We start from the raw sequence: 19,746 nt of genomic DNA on the forward strand, positions 1-19,746 counted from the left end.
CTTTATCATGAGAACCTTTACACTCTGATGTCCAAAATGTTCACCCTGCATGAGCTGTTAGCTGCAAAGACAGAGGTGTCTGTCTCAGTGCTCCTGTCTAGAATGGTAATATCTCTCTGCTAGTAGATGTAGCTGATAATTGAAACTGTGCTTCAAAAAGTTAAAGAAGCAGCCAGGTGCAGTGGCTCACGCCTGTAATCTCAGCACTTTGGGAGGCCAAGCCGTGTGGATCACGAGGTCAGGAGTTCGAGACCAGCCTGGCCAACATGGTGAAACCCCATCTCTAATAAAAATACAAAAATTAGCCAGGCATGGTGGCACATGCCTGTAATCCCAGCTACTCTGGAGGCTGAGGCAGGAGAATGGCTTGAACCCAGGAGGCAGAGGTTGCAGTGGGCCGAGATCGTGCCACTGGACTCCATCCAGCCTGGGCGACAGAGCAAGACTCTGACTCAAAAAAAAAAAAAAGGTTAAGCCAATGAGTAACAGAAATCCTTGAGTTTACAGGATGGCAAATTAAAAAAAAAAAAAAAAACTTGCTAAAACACTGAAATTCTCTCCACTTAAGAGATAAAGTAACTGGCTGAAATTGGTTTGAACAACTAGAACCATGGGACTCTGCACAGAATGAGCTTGCTGACATTATAGCCTGAATTTCCACCACGTTTCCTACTAACTCCCCCAAAATTTGCACATATGACCCATGAGGAAGCATGAAGAGATGACTAGGCATGCCCATGGACGTCCCAGACCTCCCATTATCGTCCGCTAGTCACCTCCTAACCTCAGAAGCTACCCCCTAACCTCCTAACCTCCTAACCTCAGAAGCTACCCCCTAACCTCCTAACCTCCTAACCTCAGAAGCTACCCCCGTACCTGTTCTAGTAGAAATTCTGCCTTGATGCCAGCAGAGGGAGACAGATTCGAGCTTGGGACTCCTGTCTCTTTGGGAGTGAACTTTCAATATAAAGCTTTTCTCAAAAACAAAAATCCAGTGACAACTCAGTGTATTGGCTCTTAGCATACTGGATAGTAAGCACTGTTTTCTCATTAACAAGAAGACCTGAAAAAAACCCAGAGTTCCGCTTGCCAAATAAGGTTTAGTGAAGCTAAGTGGACATACTTTCATTGCTCGATTCTTCCAGCAGTCAAGAAAAACTTGATCACTTTGCCATTTGGAGCCTTTGACAAAAAGAGCCTGCACGTAAAGATATTCTTTGGGGTGTTTGACTCATAGCCATCCTGACACCACTGCAGGTTACACTAATGTGAAAGTCAGTTATAAGCTTGCTACAGAACTCCAGTCAAACTGAATCCAAACTCAAGGAGGGCTGGGGGCTGCCTAGCTTTATATTCCAATTTTGAGGTGGGTCATTTTGAACTCTTATGAAAGACCTCAAAAGACTACTTGTTAAATATAAATAATATATTCTAGAAGGAAACTGGACTGGCACAGAGATAGTTCTAAAGGGAAAATCGGAATCTATCTTTGGTGGAAATTTTATGCCCTGCTGCACTATATGAAGCAAAGCTTCTGGCTCTATGGGGCCCCCACTTCACTAAGTATTCCCCAAATTTCTGTCCCTGTTTCACCAATAGGTCGGGGAAACTGATACCTCATGGTGTTCACTGAGCTACTGTCTACAGTGGCTTCTGAACTTCAGTGTCAGCCATGCGGAACCTGAGTGGGGTGGTCACACCACTCAATGGTCAGAACTCAGGGTCATTGCTCACATTCTAGCTGTTCGGTCTTTTGCATTAAAAACTATAGACTGTCTGAAAAAAGGAAACCTTTCAGGCTGCAAACTGGAAATAACCTCAGCAGCTGATTTACTGCTGTATACAGTCACTCATTTACAAGTCTGGCCCGGCGCAGTGGCTCACGCCTGTAATCCCAGCACTTTCGGAGGCTGAGGCTGGTGGATCACCTGAGGTCAGGAGTTTGAGTTGGCCAACATGGTGAAACCCTGTCTCTTCTAAAAATACAAAAATTAGCCAAGCATGGTGACAGGCGCCTATAATCCCAGCCACTCGGGAGGCTGAAGCAGGAGAATCGCTTGAACCCAGGAGGCAGAGGTTGCACTGTGCTGAGAATGCACCACTGCATCCAGCCTGGGCGACAAGAGTGAAACTCCGTCAAAAAAATTTTTTTGTTTTTAATAAGAGCCTGTTCTCTGAAGAGACTGACTATAACCAGGCTGTGGATTGAGTCTGAATCCATGTCTAACGCTGAGGGCAGCACTGCAGCCAGACTTGTGGTTCTTGGTGAAAGGTGATCTTTTTGTCTCACAATGTGGGAGGCCCCCGACCGTTCTCAACAGAATGACTTCACCGACCTTTTGACTCGCTTTGGAAGGTATTGTTAATACCTCGTCACTGCTCACACCATCAGCATAAAAACTGACTCCAGACACACCATGTGTCCCTTGAAACTAATCTCTGTCACCTTTTCAAATTTCAAAACCATTTGCACTCTGACAACGTTGTGTCTTTTATCATCAAATCTACTAAAAATTGGCTGATTTTACCATCTTTTCCTTCTCCTGATCCATATGTTGCAATTTGTTGATTGAATGTAATTCTTTCTAGAAAGGAATAATCTCTTTTTGACTGCCTCCAGGATAAGAATGAAATGGTTGAGAGCTGTAGAGATCTATTTCCCAAATCTGAGATTCCACACTGACTACCTGAAAAGATACATCTTACTGGCCAGGCGCTGTGGCCCACGCCTGTAATCGCAGTACTTTGGGAGGCCGAGGCGGGTGGATCACAAGGTCAGGAGTTCGAGACCAGCCTGGCCAATATGGTGAAACCCCAGTTCTACTAAAAATACAAAAATTAGCCAGGCATGGTGGCGAACGCCTGTAGTCCCAGCTACTCAGGAGGCTGAGGCAGGAGAATTACTTGAACCTGGGAGGCGGAGGTTGCATTGAGCCGAGATCGGGCCCTTGCACTCCAGCCTGGGAGACAGAGCAAGACTCTGTCTCAAAAAAAAAAAAAAAAAAGAAAGAAAAGATAATCTTCCTTTCCGCTAAATGCAACCCTAGTTTAGTTTGTACTAGACTAGGGTTTAGAGCTAGTCTTTTGCGGCCTTTCATAGAGTTCAAATTGACCCACCTCAAAAGTGGAATATAAAGCCACACAGCCCTCAGTCCTCCTTGGGTTAGGATTCAGCTTGACAGGGGCTCTGTAGCAAGCTTTTAGCTGACTTTCACATCAGCTCTAAACCCTAGCTTTCCCCTAACTGCCCCAAGCCTAGTTTGTAGTAGGCTGAGTGGCAACCTAGCCCAAAGTGGGATTATGATACTCCAACTTAGTTGTGGTTGAGTTTTATGTAAACATTTTTGTCCCTATTTTATCTGGCTTTTCTAGATAAAATGTCTAGGAGAAAGTAGGGAGTGACCAGAATAAAGGTGAAATTCTTGGTGCTGAATGACATACACTAATTTTGTGGATGTAATTGGGGAGGGATAGCTACCCGAAACCTGCAGAGTAAACAACTGAGACCTCAGGAGATACAGAGAATGGAGGGGCATTAATAACTTTTTGTCTTTCTGAATCACCCTTAGTGAGGGCCAAAGAAAAATCTGGAAATCATGTTGGGAAAGGACAGGGTTAGTACTGGAGCAGATGGTAGGGCAGGTGCTGTGGGTTCATATCCTTTTGGTCTCTCCACATCACCCTTCATGGTCCTTTGGGATTGTTCTATCTCTCTGTGATGTGGATGTGGAGTTTTATTGAGCATGCATGCTTACTGCCTAGTTGTCTGAGGCTACAGGTGTAAATGATGGAGAACTGTTACTTTTTTTTCTGAGAGACTTAGTATCTCATGGCTGAGCTTAAGCTGGATCTATGGAGCATTGATCTCATTGTCTACTTCTGTGAGCTAGAGCTCCTCCATCTAGTTCCTACCATCTAGAGACGAATCTTGTCAATACTTGGGTAAACCAAAGACATAAGTCAGGTAAGGGAACCCTAGACATAGCCCGACTCTTGCCTTGTTCCTCTTCTCACTTTAAATCTTGTTGGCTCAGAGAGATACCCTCAGATGGAGTCTCTCAGGAGTGATTAGAACATTGTACTTCTAGAGAAGCTGGTGGAACAGGGCAGGGTTCCCAGTTCAAAGCTTCTGTCAAAGCTCCAGTCTGTGTGTAGTAAATAAATCTAGAAACGATCCTAGAGCTCTGGATGGATCATTAAGAGAGAGCAGGATTTCTGTAGATCAGAATACCAGGACACATGTTCATCCGTCACCTTCCGGGGTCAAATTCTCGGTTAAGCCTGTGTGATAGGGCTGTAGAGCAGTGTATGCCTGGGAAAGCCTCTGATCACACATTTCCTCAGGGATTTTTTAGGCCTGATGTCCCTTTGAATTTACTTTAACAATCCTTTTGTAATTTTATTTTTTACATCAATTGTAACTTACAAATTAGTATTATTATACATATATAGGCATTTGGGTGTGTTTTGAAGGCATGTCCTGGTTTCAAACTGATTTGTGGTATATTATTGAATTAGGCCCATTTACTGGAATTATAAACTGCTATCCAACTACACAAAGAGCTGAGGATTCTGGGGAGGTCAGGATGGAGATGAAATAGAAGTGAGGAGAAAATAGCTCTCTATCTCACATGCAGATTCTTTATGGATAAAATGCATAATTACCTAAAATTTAAAATACTCAAAAAATTATCTAATCAGTATGTAATGGAAATTATAGAGCAAAGAACAAAACAAACACCAAAATAATTTTCTTTTTTCTACATAAAAATTAAATAATTTACATAATGAAATACTGCATGATCCCAGTGTAAAATGCCAATAGAATATATGTAAAAAAAAAAAAAAAAAAAAGACATTTAAAATCTTCTACAATACATAAGATGAACTGAAATTTTTAGAGTAGAAGAAAGTTTAAAATTAGGCAAATGATATGAGCCAGGTGAAGAATAGGATCAATAAGCATTTAATAGACCTTGTCTTAGATTCTATGTAAGAAAATGAAAAGTAAATAACAATGGCATGGTGATTTCATCAAACTGAAAAAATAGAAGCATTTCTCCAGAGAGAATGCTATTAAAGGTTGGTGAATATCAGTCTTCTGAGGACTCGGCCTGGGAGAGTGAAGAGCTACAGCCTTTTCTGAGTTCAAGTGGGGAGGATATAAATATATATTCATTTTGCTACTCTTTTTAATATACAAACATATATGAATGGTTACACTCTAATAATATTTTCTGATTTACAGAAATGCATGACTGTCATAAGACAGCCAAAAGACATCAGATGTCTTATATGAAATACAAAATTTGTCAGTCATCAGCCTTAAAGAAAACTGGGTTTACTATTTTCAGTATATTGTTCAAATTCCTTTTCTACAACCACCACAGGTTCTGTTATTAACATTGTGTGTCTAAAGTTGTCACTGCTGGTCATCCGGAAGAATCTGAGAAGGAGCAAGTCTTTGTTTTCACTCCCAGACCTGTTTTCTTTGCTGAATAGGGTCAGGAGACCCCCAGGTCAAGCTTCATCTCATCTATAGATAGGCTGAGTTACCTTTGGTCCAAAAAAGGGCTGGGCCTATCTTTCTCCCAGAAGGAGCTCTGGACTTCTCCAGCCAGGGCTGGACCCTGGGACAAGTCAGGGTGGCTGAGATTCCCAGCCCTCAGCAGGGAACATAGGCCACCTGGGAGTCCATAGTGTAGAAGTTCCGCACTGCAGCACAGAGGCCCCCAGAGCTGGCAGACTAAGAGAGCTGCTCCCAGGTCAGCAGAGAATGGACCTACTGTGCTTGTGTCTGAACTAGGTCTTGATAAATGGCCTCAGACTTAGCATAGAGGTCACCAGGCTTTTCAGAACTGGCAGCAGGTGGTCTCCTGGGGACTGAGATATGGGCTGCTTGCTGCACCCAATGCGGACCCTTGGGGATCCCCTATGGCAGGCATCACAGGTCTTCTCAGTTTTGCTGCTGTAGGCCCCCCAGCTCATGAACACAGAACAGTCACCTCTCCCATGGCTGAGCATACCCACCAGTAGTGGCCCAGAGTTTCCCCATGGAGAGGCTCCCAGAGGCATATGACAGCCCCTCTGCCATTGCCACAGTAATAGTTCTATCCCTGCTGCCTTTGGTCTCGGGAAGAAACAAAGAACCTGAGAGCTACACCCAAGCTTACAGCACACCACCACAGCCACCATACCGAGAGGAGACTAGTCTTTTCTCCCTGTGAGCCTTCATCCCATTGCTCCCCAACAAGCGGAACCCCAAGCTTATGCCAGCAGTGCAGGTGCCCCACCCACCAGCTGAACACCCCCAGTAACTGTGGTTCTGCATTTCTTGGAGGTGGAGCCCCCAGGAGCAAACAAAAGCCTTTCTACCACTGTCTGCAGTGGAACTGCCCTTGCTATCCTCAGACAAATGAACGAACAAATACCATAAGTGCCTTATCCACACCTACAACAAACTGCAGTTGACCCAAGGAGAGAAGACCAGTTCATCTCCCACAGGTTCCACTCACTCCCCCTGCTTGTCACCAGATAGGAAACCCTGGGCTTGGTCCCACAGCACAGACCCTCCGTCCTGGGCTGATTGCACTTAGCAATTGCTAACCGGCACCTCTTGGGTGGAGCCCCCCAGGAGACAAGCAAAAGACCTTTGGCCACAACCACTATTAAGGTCCCTTCCTCTGCTGCCTCCAAGCCAGGGGAGGAACATAAGCCCTGAGAGTGCCCCAGAGCTGTGGTGGGCAGCCCAAGAGTGCCAAGCCACAATTTATAGCCAGCATTCAAGTGGGAGAGAAGCCCACACTTTCAGAACATTGAGAGGGAGCATGACTGCAACTGTCAGAAAATATAGGGTAGCCACATGACCAAGCAAGAGCCTACCAACTAACCAGTATGCCTAAGCACCACCTACTGGATCACATCCCAAAGTTCCAGCACCAAAAACACCTTGCTAGCATTCCCCTCTGTGAGACCAAAGACAAGTCAGCTACAAATGAAGACCCTGCACAAAGCCTCGGCTCTGTGAAAACATCCAGAAAAAAAGTGTACTGAGTGTACTCAATCTACACTGCAGTTACAGGAACACCCACGTGCAGACATGAGAAAGAACCAATGAAAGAACTCCAGTAACTCAAATGGCCAGAGTGTTGTATGTCCTCCAGATGACCACACCAGTTTTTCAACAAGGGTTCTTACTCAGGCTGAGCTGGCTGGAATGACAGAAATGAAATTTAGAATATGGATAGGAATTAAGATCATCAAGATTCAGGAGAATGCGAAACCCAATCCAAAAAAGCTAAGAATCACTGGAGCAGAAAGACAAGATAACTGATATAAAAAAGAGCCTGATGGTTCTGACAGAGCAGAAAAATACACTACAAGAATTTCATAATGCAGTCACAAGTATTAACAGCAGAATAGACCAAGTGGAGCAAAGACTCTCAGAACATGAAGACTGGCTCTCTGAAATAAGACAGTCAGACAAAAATTTAAAAGAATAAAAAATAACAAAACTTCTGAGCAATATGGTATTTTGTAAAGTGGCCAAATCGATGAATTATTGGCATCCCTGAAAGGGATGGGAAGAAAGCAAACAAGTTGGAAAACATTTTAGGATATGATCCACGAAAACTTCCCCAACCTTGGTAGAGAGGCCAACAGTCACATTCAGGGAAACCAGAGAACCCCTGTAAGATTCTACACAATAAAATCATCTCCAAGACACATAATAATCAGATTTTCCATGGTCAAAATGAAAGAAAGACTGTTAAAGGCAGCTATACAGGGCAGGTCATCTACAAAGGTCACCCCATCAGGCTAACAGCAGACCTCTCAGTTGAAACCCTATAAGCCAGAAAAGACTGAGGGCCTATATTCAACATTCTTAAAGAAAAAAATCTTCAACCAAGAATTTCATTCCCAGCCAAACTAAGCTTCCTAAGTGAAAGGGAAATAAGATCCTTTTCAGACAAGCAAATGCTGAGGGAGTTCATTACCACCAGACCTGCCTTATGAGAGATCTTGAAAGGAGCACTAAATATAGAAAGAAAAGTCTGCTACCAGCCAATACAAAAACACACTTAAATACACAGATCAGTGACACTATAAAGCAACCACACAAACAAGCCAGCATAATAACCAGCTAACAACACAACAGGATCAAATCCACACATATCAATACTAATCTTGAATGTAAACAGGCTAAATGCCCCACTTAAAAGGCACACAATGGCAAGCTGCATAAGAAAGCAAGACCTGATGGTATGTTGTCTTCAAGAGACCCATGCAGTGACCTAGGATCAAAATAAAGAGATGGAGAAAAATCTGCCAAGCAAATGGAAAACAGAAAAGCAGGGGTTACAATCCTAGTTTCTGACAAAACAGATTTAAACCAATAAAGATTTAAAACGTCAAGGGTATTACATAGTGGTGTGAACCGTGAAAATTTGAGATGGGTCTCAGTAATTTAGAAAGTTTATTTTGCTAAGGTTGAGGACACACATCCATGACACAGCCCCAGGAGGTCCTGACAACATGTGCCCAAGGTGGTCGGAGCACAGCTTGGTTTTATACATTTTAGGGAGACATGAGACATCAATTAACATATGTAAGATGAACATTGGTTCAGTCCAGAAAGGCAGGACAACTCAAAGCAAAAGCAGGACAACTTGAAGTGCGGAGGGAGCTTTCAGGTCATCGGTAGATAAGAGACAAGTGGTTGCATTCTTTTGAGTTTCTGACAAGCCTCTCCAAAATGAGGCAGTCAGATATGCATTGATCTCAGTGAGCAGAGGGGTAACTTTGAGTAGAACAGAAGGCAGGTTTGCCCTAAGCAGTTCCCAGCTTGACACTTCCAGTTATTTGTTACCGTCAATCATGTTCACACTCAGCTTTAAACAATTTGCCAATTACACTTTCAATTTTCCTGCAGATGTACTGGTTCATGAAGATGTTGTGCTTATGGGTTTCTACTCTAGTAAGTTTTGGGTCTATGTGTGTACCTTTCTTTCTCTGCACTCTTGGGGCAAGGATTTGCCATGTGATTGATCGGAGAATTGTTCATTTTAAATTAGTCCGGAATTTTTATGTTTTCTTTTATTTCTTCTAAAACAAACAAAAATGGGATACATGTGTAGAACATATGAGTTTGTTACATGGGTATACATGTGCCATGGTGGTTTGCTGCACCTATTGACCTGTCCTCTAAGTTCCCTCCCCTCACCCCCCAACCCCCAACAGCCCCTGGTGTCTGTTGTTCCCCCTGTTTCCATGTGTTCTCAATGTTCAGCTCTCACTTATGAGTGAGAACATGCGGTGTTTAGTTTTCTGTTCCTGTGTTTGCTGAGGATGATGACTTCCAGCTTCATCCATGTCCCTGTGAAGCACATGATCTCATTCCTTTTTATGTCTACATAGTGTTCTATGGTATATATTGGTATATATATATATATCTATCTCACATTTTCTTTATCCAGTCTATCATTGATGGGCATTTGGGTTGGTTCCATGTCTTTGCTGCTGTAAATAATGTTGCAATAAACATACGTGTGCATGTGTCTTTATAGTAGAATGATTTATATTCCTTTGGGTATATACCCAGTAATGGGATTGCTGGGTCAAATGGTATTTCTGGTTCTAGATCCTTGAAGAATCTCCACACTGTCTTCCACAATGGTTGAACTAATTTACATTCCCACCAACAGTGTAAAAGCGTTCCTATTTCCCCACAGCCTCACCAACATCTATTGTTTCCTGACTTTTTAATAATCGCCATTCTGACTGGCATGAGATGGTATCTCATTGTTTTGATTTGCATTTCTCTGATGATTAGTGATGTTGAGCTTTTGTTCATGTGTTTGTTAGATGCATAAATGTCTTCTTTTGAGAAGTGTCTATTCATATCCCTTGCCCACTTTTTAATGAGTTGTTTTTTCTTGTAAATATATTTAAGTTCCTTGTAAATTCTGGATATTAGACCTTTGTCAGATGGATAGATTCCAGAAATTTTCTCCCATTCTGTAGGTTGCCTGTTCACTCTGAGGAGAGTTTCTTTTGCTGTGCATAAGCTCTTTAGTTTAATTAGATCCCATTTGTCAGCTTTTGCTTTTGTTGCAATTGCTGTCGGCATTTTTGCCATGAAGTTGCCCACGCCTGTGTCCTGAGTGATATTCCCTAGGTTTTCTTTCTTTTTTTTTTTTTGTATTTTTAGTAGAGACAGGGTTTCACTGTGTTGGCCAGGCTGATCTCGAATGCCTAACCTCGTGATCCACCCACCTTGGCCTCCCAAACTGCTGGGATTACAGGCACGAGCCACTGCACCCGGCCTCCCTAGGTTTTCTCCTAGGGATTTTATGGTTTTGGATTTTACATTTAAATCTTCAACCCATCTTGAGTTAATTTTGGTATAAGGTATAAGGAAGGGGTCCAGTTTCCATTTTCTGCATATGGCTGGCTAGTTTTCCTAGCACCACTTACTGAATCAGAGATCCTTTCTTCATTGCTTGTTTTTGTCAGGTTTGTCAAGGATCAGATGGTTTTAGATGTGTGGTGGTATTTCTGAGGTCTCTGTTCTGCTCCGTTGGTCTATATATCTGTTTTGGTACCAGTAGCATGCTATTTTGGCTGCTGTAGCCTTGTAGTATAGTTTGAAGTCAGGTGGCATGATGCCTCCAGCTTTGTTCTTTTTGCTTAGGATTGTCTTGGGTATATGGGGTCTTCTTTGATTCCATATAACTTTTTTTTTTTTTTTAAAGATGGGTCTGACTCTGTTGCCCAGGCTAGAGTGCGGTGGCATGATCTCGGCTCACTGCAACTTCCACCTCCTGGGATCAAGTGATTCTCTTGCCTCAGCCTCCCCATTAGCAAGGATTACAGGTGCACGCCACCATGCCTGGCTAATTTTTTGTATTTTTATTAGAGATGGGATTTCACCATGTTGGCCAGGCTGGTCTCAAGCTCCTGACCTCAAGTGATATACCTGCCTTGGCCTCCTAAAGTGCTGGGATTACAAGCATGAGCCACTGTGCCCGGCCAATTTCACATGAAATTTTAAATAGTTTTTGCTAATTCTGTGAAGAATGTCAATGGTAGTTTGATGGGAATAGCACTGAATCTGTAAATTACTTTGGGCAGTGTGGCCATTTTCGTGATACTGATTATTCCTATCCATGAAGATGGAATTTTTTCCATTTGTTTGTGTCCTCTCTTACTTCCTTGAGCAGTGGTTTGTAGTTCTCCTTGAAGAGGTCCTTTACATCCCTTGTTAACTGTATTCCTAGGTATTTTATTCTCTTTGTAGTGATTGTGAATGGGAGTTCATTCATGATTTGACTCTCTGCTTGCCTACTGTTGGTGTAACAGAATGCTTGTGATTTTTGCACAGGGATTTTGTATCCTGAGACTTTGCTGAAGTTGCTTATCAGTTCAAAACGTTTTTGGGCTCACATAATGGGGTTTTTCAAATATAAAATTATGTCATCTACAAACAGACTTACTCTCTTCCTATTTTAATACTCTTTATTTATTTCTCTTGCCTGATTGTCCTGGCCAGAACTTAGGAGTGGTGAGAGAGGTCATCCTTGTCTTATACCAGTTTCCAAAGGGAATACTTCCAGCTTTTGACTATTCAGTATGATATTGGCTGTGGGGTTGTCATAAATAGCTCTTATTATTTTGAGATACGTTCCATCAATACCTCGTTGATTGAGAGTTTTTAACATGAGGGGATGCTGAATTTTATCGAAGGCCTTTACTTCATCTATTGAGAGAATCATGTGGTGTTTGTCTTTGGTTCTCTTTGTCTGATGGATTATGTTTATTGATTTGCATGTTAAACCAGCCATGCATCCCAGTAATGAAGCTAACTTGATCGTGATGAATAAGTTTTTTGATGTACTGCTCGATTCAGTTTGCCAGTATTTTCTTGAGGATTTTTGCATTGATGTTCATCAGGGTTATTGGCCTGAAGTTTTCTTTTTTTGTTGTGTCTCTGCCAGGTTTTGGTATCAGGATGATGCTAGCCTTATAAAATGAGTTAGGGAGGAGTCCTTCCTTTTCAATTGTTTGGAATAGTTTCAGAAGGAATGGTATCCGCTCCTCTTTGTATTTCTGGTAAAATTCTGCTGTGAATCCATCTGGTCCTGGGCTTTTTTTGATTGGTAGGCTATTAATTACTGCCTCAATTTCAGAGCTTGTTATTGGTCTACTTAGGGATTTGACGTCTTCCTGGGTTAGTCTTGGTAGGAGTCCAAGAATTTATCCATTTCTTCTAGATTTTCGACTTTATTTGCATTGAGTGTTTATAGTATTCTCTGATGGTAGTTTTTATTTCTGTGGGGTCAGTGGTGATAACTCCCTTTATCATTTTTTATTGTATCTTTTGGTTATTCTCTGTCTTATTAGTCTAGCTAGTGGTCTATTTTGTTAATTATTTCAAATAACCAGCTCCTGGGTTTGTTGATTTTTTTTTTTTTTTTTTTGGAGGGTTTTTTGTGTCTCTGTCTTCTTCAGTTCTTATCTTAGTTCTTTCTTGTCTTCTGCTAGCTTTTGGAATAGTTTGCTCTTGCTTCTAGCTTTCTGATGTAGGCATTTAGTACTATAATTTTTCCTCTTAACATTGTTTTAGCTGTGTCCCAGAGATTCCGGTACATTGTCTCTTTGTTCTCATTGGTTTCAAAGAACTTCTTGATTTCTGCTTTAATTTTATTATTTACCTAGCAGTCATTCAGGAGCAGGTTTTTTGATTTCCATGAAATTGTGTGGTTTGGAGTGAGTTTCTTAATCCTGAGTTCTAACTTGATTGCACTGTGGTCCGAGAGACTATTATGATTTCAGTTCATTTGCATTTGCTAAGAAGTGTCTTACTTCCAATTATGTGGTTGATTTGAGAATAAGTGCCATGTGGCACTGAGAAGAATGTATATTCTGTTGACTTGTGGTAGAGAGTTCTTTAGACATCTACTAGGTCACTTGATCCAGAGCTGAGTTCAAGTCCTGGATAGCCTTGCTAATTTTCTGTCTCATTGATCTAATACTGACAGTGGGGTGTTAAAATCTCATACTATTATTACACAGGAGTGTAATTCCTTTTGTAGGTCTGTAAGAACTTGTTTTATGAATCTGGGTGCTCCTGTATTGGGTGCATATATATTTAGAATAGTTAGCTCTTCCTGTTGAATAGTTCCCTTTAACATTATGCAGTGCCCTTTTTTGTCTTTTTTGATCTTTGTTGGTTTCAAGTCTGTTTTGTCAGAGACTAGGATTGCAATCCCTGCCTTTTTCTTTTTTTTTCTTTACATTTGCTTGGTAAATATTCCTTCATCCCTTTATATTGAACCTATGTGTGTCTTTGCACATAAGATAGGTCTCCTGAATACAGCACACTGATGGGTCTTGACTCATTATCCAATTTGCCAGTCCAAGTCTTTTAATTGGGGCTTTTAGCCCATTTACATTTAAGGTTATTATTATTATGTGTGAATTTGATCCTGTTGTCATGATGCTATTTTGTTATTTTGCCCGTTAGTTGATGCAGTTTCTTCATGGTGTCATTGGTCTTTATATTTTGGTGTGTTTTTGCAGTGGCTGGTACCAGTTTTTTCTTTCCGTATTTAGTGCTTCTTTCAGGAGCTCTTGCAGCACAGGCCTGGTAGTAACGAAATCCTTCAGCATTTGTCTGGAAAAGATTTTATTTCTCCTTCACTTATGAAACTTAGTTTGGCTGAATATGAAATGCTGAGTTGAAAATTCTTTCCTTTAAGAATGTTGAGGCTGGGCGCGGTGGCTCATGCCTATAATCCCAGCACTTTAGGAGGCCAAGGTGGGTGGGTCACCTGAGGTCAGGAGTTTGAGAACAGCCTGACTAACATGACGAAACCCCGTCTCTACTAAATACAAAAAATTTGCTGGGTGTGGTGGTGCATGCCTGTAATCCCTGCTACTCGGGAGGCTGAGGCAGGAGAATCGCTTGAACCTGGGAGGTGGAGGTTGCAGTGAGCTGAGATCGCACCACTGCACTCCAGCCTGGGTAACAGAGTGAGACTCCATCTGAAAAAAAAAAAAAAAAAAATATTGAATATTGGCTCCCTGTCTCTTCTGGCTTGTAGTTTCTGCTGAGATGTCTACCATTAGTCTGATGGGCTTCCCTTTATAGGTGACCTGGCCATTCTATCTGGCTGCCCTTAACAGTATTTCCTTCATTTTGACCTTGGAGAATTTGATGATTATGTGTCTTGGGGTTGTTCTTCTTGAGGAGTATCTTAATGGTCTTCTCTGTATTTCCTGAATTTGCATGTTGGCCTGTCTTGCTGGGTTGGGGAAGTTCTCCTGGCTAATATCCTGAAGTGTGTTTTCCAGCTTGTTTCCATTCTCCCTATCTCCTCCTGGTACTCCAGTCAATCATAAGTTCAGTCTTTTTATGAAGTCCCATATTCCTTGGAGGCTTTGTTAATTCTTTTTCATTCTTTTTTCTCTCTTCTTGTCTGCATGTCTTATTTCAGTAAGGCGGTCTTCATCTTGTCTGAATGTCTTATTTCAGTAAGGTGGTCTTCACACTCTGATATCCTTTCTTCCACTTGGTCAGTTCAGCTGTTGATACTTGTGTGTGCTTCATGAAGTTCTCATGCTGTGTTTTTCAGCTCCACCAGGTCATTTGTGTTCTTCTCTAAGCTGGTTATTCTAATTAGCAATTCCTTTTGTAGCAGGAGGAGCCACAGACAAAACTCCTCAGACACCGGGTTAAAGAGGGAAGGAGCTTTATTCAGCTGGGAACTTCAGCAGACTTGCGTCTCAAAAGCCAAGCTCCCTGAGTGAGCAATTCCTGTCCCTTTTAAGGGCTCACAACTTTAAGGGGGTCCGCGTGAGAAGGTCGTGATCGATTGAGCAAGCAGGGGGTATGTGACTGGGGGCTGCATGCACTGGTAATCAGAACGGAACAGAACAGGACAGGGATTTTCACAGTGCTTTTCCATACAATGTCTGGAATCTATAGATAACAACCGATTAGGTCAGGGGTCGATCTTTAACTACCAGGCCCACGGTGTGGCACCGGGCTGTCTGCCTGTGGATTTCATTTCTGCCTTTTAGTTTTTACTCTTTCTTTGGAGGCAGAAATTGGGCATAAGACAATATGAGGGGTGGTCTCCTCCCTTAATTTAACCTTTTATCAAGGTTCTTAGCTTCTTTGCGTTGGGTTAGAACATGTTCCTTTAGCTCATTGTAGTTTTTTATTACCCATCTTCTGAAGCCTACTTCTGTCAGTTCGTCCAACTGATCCTCCATCCAGTTCTGTGGCCTTGATGGAGAGATGTTGTGATAATTTGGAGAAGAGGTACTCTGGCCTTTTGGGTTTTCAGCATTTTTTCATTGATTCTTTCTCATCTTTGTGAGTTTGTCTAGCTTCGGTTTTGAGGCTGCTGACTCTTACGTGGGTTTTTTGTGAGGGCCTTTGTTGTTGTTGTTGTTGTTGTTGACACTGTTGTCAGTTTCTGCTTGCTTGTTTTTCTTTAAGTAGTCATGTCCCTCTTCTGTAGGGCTGCCTCAGTTTGCTGGGGGTTCACTTCAGGCGTATTCATCTGATTCATTCCCATGCCTGGAGATGTCACTCAAGGAGGCTAGAGAAGAGCAAAGATGGGTGCCTGCTCCTCCTTCTGGGACTTCTTACCTCAAGGGACACCAACAGGATGCCAGTAGGATCGCTCCTGAATAGGGTGTGTGACAACCCCTGTTGGAGGGTCTCACCCAGTTGGGTGGCACAGGGAAAAGGACCCATTTAACGAAACACTTTGTCCCTTGGTGGAGAGGGTGTGCTTCACTGGGGGGAAACCCACTCACCTGGGCTGCCAAGATTCCTCAGAACTACCAGGAGGAGAGGCTAAGTCTGCCGGTCCGCAGAGACTGCGGCCACCCCTCCCCCTAGGGGCTCAGGCCTAGGGAGATCCAAATTCTGTCCCTGAGCGTCTGGCTGGAGTTACTGGAGACCCTCCAGGGAAGCCCCACCCAATGAGGAAGGATGGGTCAGGGTTAGGCCTGAAGAGGCACTCTGGCTGCAAGTGTATTGGGCTGTAGGGACAGGTCTTGGGACCAAGCTGTACAGCCTCCCTGGCTAAAGCAGGGAAAAAGTGCAGCCTGGAGCTATAGATATGGGTGCCAACCTTCTCTTGTCCAGGGAGCTTAGCACGTTAGGCAGTTGGAGTCCCAGTACTGGCTGCTGCCCCTCCCCGAGGAGCTCGAATGGCTTAGACAGGAGGCAGCCACGGCCAGTGCTGGTTGCCCCTCCCCCTGGGAGTTGGGTAGGCTTAAGTAGATTCCAGCTGAAAGGCTGTAACAATCCAGGCGTTCCAGGGTTGGGACGCCAGGCCTCGGTGGCGTGGGTTTGCGAGTGGGATCTTCCGATCCCATGGGTTGCACAGCTCCATGGAAATAGCACAGTTTCCCCGGCTGGGTAGCGCACTCACTCACCGCCTCCCTGAGCTGGGGGAGGAGGATCCCCTTCCCCACCTGGCTTTCAGGTGGGACACAGCACCACACTGCTCTTCCTTCTCTCCGTGGGTCACACCATCCTTCTAGTCCAATTTTGATGAGAGAACCTGGTTGCTGGTGAAGGATTCACATGCTTATTATGAGTTTTTTAGTTTGCTTGTTTTGTTTTGATTGTCACCCAGGTTGGGGTGCAATGGCATAATCTCAGCTCACTGCAACCTCCACCTTCTGGGTTCAAGCGATTCTCCTGCCTCAGCCTCCCGAGTAGCTGGGATTACAGGCATACGCCACCACGCCCAGCTAATTTTTCGTATCTTTAGTAGAGATAGGTTTCACCATGTTGGTCAGGCTGGTCTTGAACTCCTGACCTCATGATCCGCCCACCTCGGCCTCCCAAAGTGCTGGGATTACAGGCTTGAGCCACCGCGCCTGGCCCCCACTTTGTTTTAAATGAAAAAATACTCAGTGTTTGAAGAGTCCAGCAAAATCACTCAAACTCAGCTTTTATGTATGTTGGAGGGAATAAAATTGTAAGGCACTTACATTTCATACCTCAACAGGAAAAGCAGAAGTATTCCTTTCATACAATAAACAAGTCATGTAATTATTTCCATGATAACAAATTATTTCATAAAGAAATTATTTCGATGTTAACACATCTAAAAATGCCAAGTCCCCACCCACAGATTTACCATTAAACTTGGACATCCAGGTAACAGGAAACAGAGTCATCCACTGTCACAGAATCTCCACTCGGCACAAAGGTGGAACTGATGCTTTAGTGAGCTTCTGTTAGTGAGTATACTTCCTTGTGAAAACGTATTTTTCTGCAGCCATAATGGAAGACAGTGTCCCTATTTTTCCCTGGTAGCATTCCCAAAGCTAAGCCCTGGAATTCGGGTTGAAACCACCCCCAGAAAAGAACAAACCTGTGAAACTTACTACACTCCCTCTGGGGAAGAAAAAAGCCATTTAAGAATTTTTAACAAATGAAATATATGACTAGATATCTAATATTTTTCTGATATACACCTCTTTATTGGCCTTTTGAAAATATTTTCTTATCTTTTAAGCTGTACTGATAAAATGTATTTTTCAGTCAGTGAAAAACTGAAGTTAAAATAAGTGAACAAGTATTTTCAAGGTGACAAACGAGTAGCAGTACTGATGAGCACGGACATGGCTGACTCAAGGGTCAAGTCAGACCATCTTATCTCCTGAATTCTCCCACCCCATCCTGCTCAGGGAAGTACTCAATGCCCACCCTCCCCCCAAAACCTGCGCTGTGTCCCCACTCTGCCCCAAATTCATTTTGCTTTTCAGGTTCTTGCCTCACTGCGGGGAGGGGTTTCCTTGTACTTTGGAATAGCTGTTCTCCCTTCACAAGTATGAGACAATCCAGAGGGCAAAAATTCTTTCTTCCCTCAATACCAGTATCTGACTGCCTAACCAGCATTTTGTCTCTAAGGAGTGATAACAGGGGTGAGAGAAAAATAAAATCTAAGTCCCAATGGATTAGCTTTTTAGAGGAAGAATTTAGAAGAGTATCCCAGGAGACTCCTCTCGGTCCCAGGGGATTCATGCCATCCAGCTGCTCCTCTGAGAGGCTCCACCCCTAAACCTCACCTTGTCTTCTGGAAGAAGTGGACCCAACAGCTGACATTCACTATTTATGACACTCCAAGAGACATGGCCAGTGTGAGCACATTAGGTCATCCTCAAACAGTTTTGAACCCAGGACCCAGAAAAGACAGGAGGGTGGCTGAGGACACATCACCACGTGAAGGTTCCAAAGGGAAACCTCCATCCAAAGACGTTTGTGAGTGTGCCTAGGGAAGACAAAATGAAGATACAAAGAATTTTTTATAGTGGACTAGATCAGGTGATTATTCTCTGTTTTCACGAGAAACGTTCAGAAACAGCTCCTCACTGCTCAGTGAAAACATGATAAACAATTAAAACACTGCATCTGGTTCAAATGCACAATAAAGAACAAATAATAAAGTTGTAAATTGGAGAGGGGAAGTTGGAGTTTGGGAGTCTGAGGAAGAAACTGGAAATTTAGAATTTTACTGCAAGTTCTAGAAGAGTTAGGCTGGGGAATACGGTCATGGATTTGAGACCCTGCTTGCCTTACATTTGGAAAATGCAGGGGAAACCAGTATCCTTGTGGAAATAATTAAATAGGAAGAAATTAGACTGAAGTTGTAGCAGGACAAGCTGCAGACAAAACCCCTCAGACACCGAGTTAAAGAAGGAAGGCCTTTATTCGGCCGGGAGCTTTGGCAAGACTCACGTCTCCAAAAACCGAGCTCCCCAAGTGAGCAATTCCTGTCCCTTTTAAGGGCTTACAGCTCTAAGGGGGTCCACGTGAGAGGGTCGTGATTGATTGGGCAAGCAGGGGGTACGTGACTGGGGGCCGCAAAATGGAACAGAACAGGACAGGGATTTTCACAGTGCTTTTCCATACAATGTCTGGAATCTATAGATAACACAACCGCTTAGGTCAGGGGTCGATCTTTAACCAGGCCCAGGGCCCAGCGCCAGGCTGTCTGCCTGTGGATTTCATTTCTGCCTTTTAGTTTTTGCTTCTTCTTTCTTTGGAGGCAGAAATTGGGCATAAGACAATATGAGGGGTGGCCTCCTCCCTTAAAGTGATGATGGTGCCCTGAGTTCCTCACCAAGAAAACCTAAAGGTACTTCATGCCTTTCTTGTAAAGTAATTAACTTGAAGGGAAACAAAACTTAACCAACCCCAAATCAGCAATTTACCTCTGATTACATAACCAGGAACCATCCACCTAAATAATCCGAATAACAGAACTACATAATTATAACCAATCAATTATTAAATTGGGGTTGCTTTGGGCTGGGCGCGGTAATCCCAGCACTTTGGGAGGCTGAGACCAGGAGTTCAAGACCAGCCTGGGCAACATAGGGAGACCTCCCCCCAACCCAATCATTAAAAGAAAAAATAAATAAATAAATTTGGTTTACTTCCTTACACATTTTATAAAAGCCTTTCCATCAAGACCGTCCGTTGGCCCACAAACCAAAAACCGTGGCTGGGTGCTCCCCTACTCATGAATCGCTGTTTGCTCAAACTCTGTAACGCTTTAATGAAACCTCAGTTTAATTTTTAACAGGATTGAGGAGGGATTAGAAACGCCAGCGGCCACAGCTCCTCGCAGGCGCGAGCCCGCACACCGCGCTGGGCCTCTCCCCTGAGGCGCCTGGGGTCTCACTGCAGGATCCCGGGGAGCCGCG

At 43.3% G+C, this 19,746-nt stretch overlaps 1 long non-coding RNA gene across 1 annotated transcript; it reads left to right on the plus strand.

The window, feature by feature from the left end:
* Positions 1-2: 2 nt before the first annotated feature.
* LOC134761432 (uncharacterized) lies at positions 3-18,771 on the plus strand. Its single transcript, XR_010140032.1, has 2 exons — positions 3-17,274; positions 17,579-18,771. It is a non-coding gene; the product is annotated as an uncharacterized LOC134761432 (long non-coding RNA).
* The last annotated feature ends 975 nt before the right edge of the window (positions 18,772-19,746 follow it).

This window comes from Pongo abelii, chromosome 1 (genome assembly GCF_028885655.2).
Source record: "Pongo abelii isolate AG06213 chromosome 1, NHGRI_mPonAbe1-v2.0_pri, whole genome shotgun sequence".
Lineage (NCBI taxonomy): Eukaryota > Metazoa > Chordata > Mammalia > Primates > Hominidae > Pongo > Pongo abelii.